A 9,460-nucleotide genomic window follows, 5' to 3' on the forward strand; every position below is an offset into this window, starting at 1 on the left:
TTGATCTGCTGCAGTCTCTGACGAGACAGCCAGACGTTACCCTACGGAACGAGCTCAGAGCTCATTATTTTCGATCTTCGGATAGGCCTGAGACCAGGCACACACCACACACCGGGACAACAAGGTCACAACTCCTCGATTTACATCCCGTACCTACTCACTGCTAGGTGAACAGGGGCTACACGTCAAAGGAGACACACCCAAATATCTCCACCCGGCCGGGGAATCGAACCCCGGTCCTCTGGCTTGTGAAGCCAGCGCTCTAACCACTGAGCTACCGGGTGTGTGTGTGTGTGTGTGTGTGTGTGTGTGTGTGTGTGTGTGTAACAACTTCATTTTGTTTTGAGTATGACTACAGATAGCTTTTATTTCTCCGGAAGTAAGAAACAGTTGCTTCATAGTACATAAGCTCTTGAGAGCTTTCCGTCTTCATCAAAACTATTTTCAAAAGCTGGGTTCACAAGGGTGTTTTTTTTCATTGGTGATGCTGAATCTATGTAAAATTGTCACTGGAATCATAAAGAAAAAAAACTCATATAAACAGGAATTAATCTCACTGGAGCTTGTTAGTGGTTGCCAAGATGAGATGCTGAAATTAACGTCTAGGAGTGCAAACCACAGTTTTTCGAGCTGCATTACAAAGAAAGAACAAACGCTGTTGCCGGATTACGTGACAATGACGCACCACACACCAAATTACAGTCTAATTCAACCTGTCAGGAAGCGGACACGTCGATTCTGAGTGGCACTAGTGACACGACTATTGTGAGCTTATCTATAGCCGTAGCCAAACTATCTATGGCGCAACATCCCGGAAGGTGCAGTGCTTCGTTTTGCAGCCTTATGATGTGTTCGTATGCTGAGTAGTGCCAAAAATATCTAAAAGATGAACAAATTATTAAATAAATAAAGAACTGAATGTATAGATAAAGAAAACAGGTAACATTGTTTGGGAAAGACTATAGAAAGGTGGGAAATAGTGTTGTTAGTGCACGTGTAAACATTATCATGAACATACGTGCCGAAAGTCACTCATGCACACAGACTTACCGTATCAGCAGGAAGTGATACCAGACAATAAGGTTATACTGCGGCGCCAAGTCAGTTATTATATCAGACATTCTCGCTAATCCACACAATGTTTTTGCTGTGTGTCACGTTTGTATATGCGGATATCTAATCAGAATTGTCGTATGCAAAATTCATACTCCAACTAGAGGCGGGGATGGAGTCATTATCGTAGTGAGATTAAACAGTATTGGGTATGATGCATGTACAAGTGTTTCCTCTCTCTCTCTCTCTCTCTCTCTCTCTCTCTCTCTCTCTCTCTCTCTCTCTCTCTTTCGAAATTTAAATAGCAGCGGAATGTAGAGCCCCCCCCCATAAACACACACACACACACACACACACACACACACACACACACACACACACAGAGAGAGAAGGAGGGCAGTATTACTCGAAGCCCTTGAAGTGACTATGCTCCACATTTGGTGTTTGTGTCGTGTCTTCTTCATGCACTTCCTTCCTTTTGAGAGCTTTATTGCTATACGACTCTCTTCTGTTCGCTTACTCTTCCTTACAAATATAAATAAAGGAACCTGCTCGAGGACTGACATCTAAATGAGCCTTTTTGTTCATTCGTTTTTTGTTGCCCTGTAAATTGGCCAGATTTCCACTCTTACATAAAATAAGAGAGAGAGAGATAGATAGAAGACTTCACATTCCATAGCAGTAGTAGTAGTAGTAGTAGTAGTAGTAGTAGTAGTAGTAGTAGTAATAATAGTAGTAGTAGTAGTAGTAGTAGTAGTAGTAGTAGTAGTAGTAGTCGTTGTTGTTATAGTAGTAGTAGTATAGTAGTAGTAATAGTAGTAGTAGTATATAGTAGTAGTAGTAGTAGTGGTAGTAATAGTAGCAGCAGCAGCAGTAGTAGTCGTTGTTGTTATAGCAGCAGCAGTATAGCAGCAGTAATAGTGGTAGTAGCAGCAGTAGTAGCAGTAGTAGTAGTAGTAGTAGTAGTAGTAGTAGTAGTAGTAGTAGTAGTAGTAGTAGTAGTAGTAGTAGTAGTAGCAGTAGTAGTAGTAGTTGTTGTTGTTGTTGTTGTTGTTGTTGTTGTTGTTGTTGTTGTTGCTGCTGCTGTTGTATCAGTACTGCTTCGTACTTACGCCATTGTGAGAGAAAGCCAGGCATTATGACATAAAAGGGAATACAGAACACGTGGATTAAAGATGAAAAAAGTGACGGAAACACACACACACACACACACACACACACACACACACACACACACACACACACACACTACTACTACTACTACTACTACTACTACTACTACTACTACTACTACTACTACTGTACTGCTACTACTACTATTACTATTACTACTACTACTGCTATTATTATTCTTACTACTACTGTTGTCACTACTACTACTACTACTACTACTACTACTACTACTACTACTACTACTACTAATAATAATAATAATAATAATAATAATAATGATAATACCACCAATTTCTTTCCACCGCCTCCTCCGCCTCCTCCTCCTCCTCTTCCTCTTCCTCATCCTCCTTAGGCATAAAACTGTTGTGTTTTGAATCCGTAAGATACAACTTAATCAAATAATCGGATTGTTTGAAAGCAGTAGTGTCATATGTTAACTATTTATCTATTTATATTGAGACAAGTATTTCTTTGAGTAAAACGAGATGACCTTATGTTTGTTTAAAAAAAAAAAAAGAAGTAGCATAATTTCATCTTAGCTAAATGTTTTCAAGAGACTGTAGTACAAAGAAATACGTCTTTTGAAACTTGAGGATGAACATGAAAAGGATCAACAATCTTTGAAAAGGTGAATGACTCAAGAAAAGAATCTGATCACGTTTGGTTTAACATGTCCCTCCTCGTCTTCCTCTCAGCCAACTATAAGTCAGTGTGGCATGGTGGTGGTGGTCTCTGGCTTAGCTGTCATCGTAACCATTCCAGGTGGCCTTTGTCTTCAAGTGGAAGCATAATACTGATGGTGATGATGGTGGTGATGAAGAGAAGGAGGAGGAGGAAGTGGGCGTATAGAGGAGAGACGCCAGCCGTATGGTGTGTTGTATTGCCGGCATTATGAGCAGAATGAGATATTGTGGTGATTAGTTCGGCAATGCAGGCTGAACACATCCCTCTGGTACACCTCCGCGGTCTGCACGTCGCGGCGGCGTCTCAGTGTTGTTACGCAATCCACCTGACTTTAGGACAAAATGGCGGCCAAGTGTTCATCAGCGGTGGCGTGAGTGCAGCTCCCCATTGCCAGGAGCGTTGCGTGGGCTGCCCTGCCTACGCATGTCAGATAGGGGCGCCCACACGGGGTCTCACACCCATCGGGAATAAACAGTCACGTCTCGTCTAAACTATAAAGTACGCTTTGACTTTTGCCTAAGCTAAGAATGTGTTGCATATGTAAAAGTGTTCTATAACCGTTTGCTTGCTGTTGCTCACTCTTTTCGTAGTTTAAAACACTTTGATGCAGATTTTAAGATCACTTCATCTCATATTTGACGCTCATCACTTCTTGTCAAGCCTAGCATGTTGTGGTGCAAACTGACTGCTACCACTTCTTTGTAAGCCTATCACATGATGCAAATCTGTGGGTTATTCTTAATATATTTGAAGGACACCACCGCCGGCGCAGAGCTCTCAGAACGGGTTTTAGTAATTACCTTAGATTTTGAGGCAAATTACCTTAGATATAAAGATTCTACCTCAGATTTCACTCTGCAATACTCTAGAATTACTTCAAATATATTAGCTAATCTATATTTTTTTACACCAGTAGCAAGTCCAATAATGGCACATATTCATTTCATAGTCTAAAAGGTTAGGATATAAAAATCGACAGACAATTTAAATTGCATATTTTACAAGAACAAGGGGTTTCTCTGAGCCCAGCTCTGCATAAAGCAACATTCACAACACCACAGTTACTTCATTCATGATACCAAAATGCAATCAACATGGCCATAATACACATAATTGCCAGTTTGACTGCACCAAAGCAATATAGACATACCTGTAGTTTTTAAAAGAAGTTATGCATAGCACTTTGACATTGATACTAAGACATGCTGTTAAGCCACAAAATATTTTTTAAAGGAACTTCTAGGTGGCAAAAAATAACAAAAAATAACTAGAAAATAGTCTTTAAACTGTCAATCATCCTGATACATGGCAATTAATTAATATAAGAACATAAGAAGTTAGGAGACTGCAAGAGGCCAGATTGACCTACACTAGACAAATCCTTTTCTCCCATACTCTGAACAAATCATTGAAAATCCATCCCACCAATAATTATTCACATCGGTGACCAGACTGTAGATAAGTAGTTGGTTAAAAAAAGGTAGGCAGAATTAAAAGAAATGGAATACAGGATGAGGGAGGCACCAGCCTAAGCTGAGCAGAATATAATAACTGGAAGCAAAAACAGAAGGTGATTCTCAGATGTCACGACAGGAATGTGGGCTCGATCCCGTTTACTACTTTAGAGTACTGGGAAGGCTGCTACCGTGGACCTTGCTTCGCTCACTGAGTTCCATTCTGTGTACGATGTAACTAATGAATCAATCAAAGATTCTGCTCAGGTTCAGCTGATGCATCTGCATTACTTTGACATTGAAATAAACTTTAATGCTAATCACAGAAAAAAGTAAGTAAAATCCAGGAACATACTAAGCACCAACATACACCCCATGCATAGCAATGAGATCTTAGGTAGTAGGTATAAGCATGTCACAAAACCAAACATTGAAAGCATATTATTTTCCATAACTTCCATATGCTAATCATAGAAATTTTAACACAACCCATGCACAAAACTTGAAGAGAAGCAATATGAAAAAAAAGCGTGTTCAACTCTGTATTAGTCCATGAGTGTGACGTTAGACATATGGCAACGTTGTCAACTTCTCTAATTACGTTAAAATTATCTTAAAATACCCGAGTTACCTCAGAATTACCTTAAAAATAGCATTACCTCAAAATTACCTCAAAAGTGGTGAGATTACGCTAATCTGTGATCAGGGCCGTTTCTAGCTTTGTGGGGGCCCTAGGCAAGATGATGTTTGGGGGGCCCTAGATTTCAATTTTTCGTCGGAGCCCCTGGGTGACTTAGGAAATTTAAATTTTCCAAGCTACCCGGGGGGCCCCCTGTTGGCTTGGGGGCCCTAGGCAATCGTCTTGTCCGCCTATAGCTAGAAACGGCCCTGTCTGTGATAATTACCTTAAAAATGAGAGCCCAGGCCGGCAGCAACAGTGACAAACCAGTTCAGTTGTAGTTTCGTTTTTGTGAATTGTCAAGGAATGCCCAAATGAAGCAACACGTATCATAATCAGTGCCAATAGTCTGGTAGTCGATACTTCTATGCAATATACATACCTCCAAGACCACAAGAACCATGCAGCTGAGGCGTGGTGCTGCGGCGCTGTGGTGCTGGAGTGGCGAAGGCAGACGATCGCTTTCTGACACAGTTTCTGAAAATTATGTTAATACTGTAGGCCTGCCAGAGTGCATGGAGGGTTTGGCGGCAACTTATTCACGGGAGGGCGGTTGTGTTAGGATCCCCAGAACTGCCGCCGAACAAAAGAAGGTTTGCCCGCGAATGTTGCTTCTTCCCTCGCCAGAGTAACACACGAGCCTGCTGGGAGTTAATGATGTATATTTAAAATGAAACTCCGTGGGTCATTGGAGCGGAAAATACGCATGTGGTGTGTCAAAAGTGAAAATAGATAAAGGAAATAATGTTGTATAAGTTAAAAGTACGCAAGTATATGAATTGTTAAGAGTAAAGATAATGTATTACGTGGAAAAGAAGTATTCAATATGTGACTTGTTGGACGTAAGGTAATGTATGCACCACGTGAAAAGAAAAATAATAACATGTACTCGTATATGTATGGATTATAAAAAAGTGAAGGACAACGTATCACTTGAACATAACAGAATATGTGTTATTATCCTTATTATTATCATCTTATTCTAAATTGCACACATGTATTTCTTTTTTTTTTTCATTTGATTAGTTTGTTCATCTTTGGTCGTATTGTTCTTGATACATGATAATTAATATTTACTGTTGTCATTATTACCTATTGTTATCATCATCATCTTTACTTTTCTCATTTTCTCTTGAAAGTTTAATGTATATATATACGGATGCTCATTACATTAAATTTTATCATGTATCAGATTTAGTTCCTTTCCTACCTTTTTTTTTTCATCTCTTTTTCCATGTTTTCAAATTTATACATCTGGTGCCTAATCAACTTTCTGCCAGTAAGTGGAAGGCCATGTCTACGTACTTTATCTTGTTACCAGTTCTTCATATCCATCTGTTCCCCATCTCTCTCTCTCTCTCTCTCTCTCTCTCTCTCTCTCTCTCTCTCTCAAGGTGCCGTATATTGACCTATTGCTTGTACCTTGAAGGATGTCAAGCATTTTTTATTTCATTAATATTTTTTCTTTGTTCCTTTCGATTTGGCAGAGAAAGGATTGGTCCATGCTCTTCCTTCATGTTCCTGTCAGCTTTATTTTGTCAATTATATCTTTTCGTTTTTTTTCTTTACCTTTTTTTTTATTTACTCATCCATATGTTCACTTATTTACTTGTTCGTTTGTGTATTTATTTATTTCATTATTGAATTATCTATTATTCCTTTATTTTCTTATTCTTACAGTTTATAATAGTAACCTGGGAAGACATTCCTTCTCTAAGTGGAAGGGTATCACGACTTATTGATCTGTCTTACCTTCATCTTCTATGTCTTCCACTTCCCATGACGCCTTCCTCCGAGCCTTGCCTGTGTCCTTCTCTAAGTGGAAGGGTATCACGACTTATTGATCTGTTTTACCTTCATCTTCTCTGTCTTCCACTTCCCATGACGCCTTCCTCCGAGCCCTGCCTGTGTCTGTGTCCAGGAGGGCCGCAGCGGGCACCCTATCAATTAAGAGCCGCCAGCCTTCTACCACATCAACACGTGCTGGGTGAGTCGGGCGGAGGGTCGGGCCTTGTTGCCTCCAATATAAGGTTTTTTATGTCACGTAAAATCCGCCTAACCAAATAAAGTGGTGCATCAACTCCATGAGTCATCGATTAACTGTGATTGTATCAGCTTCATGAGACTTAGGAATGCTATAAGCGAGAGGGCGCGGCCATGGGCATGAAGGTTGGTGCAGGGGCAGGGGTGTGATTGGCGTGTATAAGGAGGGGGAGGGCAAAGCTGGGGAGGGAAGGTGCATCAGTCAAATACAGGCCGGTATCTTTTTTTTACGACGTGTGAAAACAAAGATGATACGGCCCGTGGGCAGGTGATGGCGCGCACACACACACACACACACACACACACACACACACAATGGAGACCTAGAGGATTAGGAAGGCTAGTGCCGGTAAATTAACTCCCCAAAAGCGAAAGAGCTCGTAAAATGATTAAGTTAAAGAATACTAAAGAGATTGCTAAATAAAGCGAGTCCTGTATTCATGCACATATTTACGCTTTTAGTGCTGCTACAAGGCCCAACTGATCTTTGAAAATACTTCCTTCAAAATATCCTGCCACATTCCCTTTTGGTGTTTATTTCACATGTACTGTATGTTTGTATTTACTTTACAGTTATCATATTTCATTGCCTTTCGCTCATGTCCAACCAATGTCCCACCACTTTTTTTTCTTTTTCTTTTCGATTTTACTTATCACGTTTTTTTTTTTTTCTTTTCTGATTCCAAATTGACACACAATGCTTTGCCATAGTCACGTCCCACGCAAATACTCTACATATTACCTCGATAGCCACACTCTGAGGCAGTCTGCAGTCAATACTTTTTTTTTTTTTTATTTATACCATGTGGACTTTTCACGGGAATTTATGGACTAAAAGGATACTTTTTGGCGTACCTCCTATCTCAAAGCCCACCCGCTAGGAAACCGTTACCCAGAGTGAGGAAGCCCAACCTACACTCGGACCGTGGACAGGATTCGAACCCGTGCGCTTGGAGACCCCTCGGACCCCAAAGCACGCATGGTTCCACCGTATCATCGCTACTCTCTCTCTCTCTCTCTCTCTCTCTCTCTCTCTCTCTCTCTCTCTCTCTCTCTGCCACCATTACTTGACTTGGTTTGCCAACACTTCCAAGGGATGCCGAATTCAATTGTAGTCCATGTAAAAGTACACAACGATTAAGAATATTATCCCTCAGTTTTTGCTGGACAATTTAAACAGTGACGCATTATGACCGCTTCTTCCCATGATGATTAGTTTTGTCATTCCTTAACGTGACATCTGGCCGGTCATGTTACACCAGAGAATGCTGCCTATTGATATATACTTTCCCACGCCCTGACCTGTTCTAAACTGCTTTGTCTCTTCTTGGAGTTTGTTGAGAATTGTTGCACATAGAGTGAACGATGACTTGCACTGGAAAATTTTTACCTATTTTTGAGTGACGCCAGATGTGGGATCGCTCGGATTGCCTGCGTGTTGCGTAACTCTTGTTCTGTGCACGAGAAAGGTTGTGTAAACTTATTATAGTTCTCCTTAGAATTTGACCTAGTAATAGGAGTCTCTAGATTATTGAGTGTCAAAATTTTCACTGTTAAAGCAGTGTCTGAGTAACTTTTGTATTAATTTTACTTCTATAGTTTCCTTCTATCATGGATCCTCGAACCTTCTTGGAATCTCTGAGTAGTCATGTCATATTTTTAGGAGCATTAAAAGCAAAGGTCCCGAAGTAATATCAAATTTATATTCGGCGCTGGTCAGACAGCATCTATGTAGATTATGCTGTACAGTTCTGGTCCTCACATTATAGGAGAGATATAGGCCTATCAGAATCAGTACATAGATGAATGCCTAAAAAGATACAGAGATGAGAAATATTCCCTACGAATCAAGACTGAAGATGTTATTTTTTTTATTCCTTATAGAGACGTGGGTAAGAGGGGACCTGATAGAAAAGTATAAGAGGCATAGGAAACATACACAAAGTTCTTGGGATCAGTAATCAAGACAGAACCAGAAATTATGGGTTCAAGCTGAAAGATTAGTTTTTGGAAAGAGTTGAGAAGGAATTGGGTCTCTAATAGAGTGGTGGTTGGTGAATGGAACGGATTCAGTAATCAGGTTGATAGTAAATAGGGACCTTAAAAATAAAATAAAATAAATATATGGATGGGAATGATTGGTGGAAATAAATAGGTGCGTTCATACAAGGAGTGCCACCTGTAAATCTGATGTCCTCTTGCAGCTTCCTAATGTTTTTTAATGTTCTTAAAAACCAAACAACGGTGATTAGTGTAGCATCAATAATTCTAAGGATCCTGCAACCACATTTCTCGTGTCCGTCTTTTATTTGACTAAAATATACCTGTCAGACAAGGCAATCAAGCATAATAAGGCAAAAAAAAAAAGTCTAAA

This window comes from Portunus trituberculatus, chromosome 39 (genome assembly GCF_017591435.1).
Source record: "Portunus trituberculatus isolate SZX2019 chromosome 39, ASM1759143v1, whole genome shotgun sequence".
Classification (NCBI taxonomy): Eukaryota; Metazoa; Arthropoda; class Malacostraca; order Decapoda; family Portunidae; genus Portunus; species Portunus trituberculatus.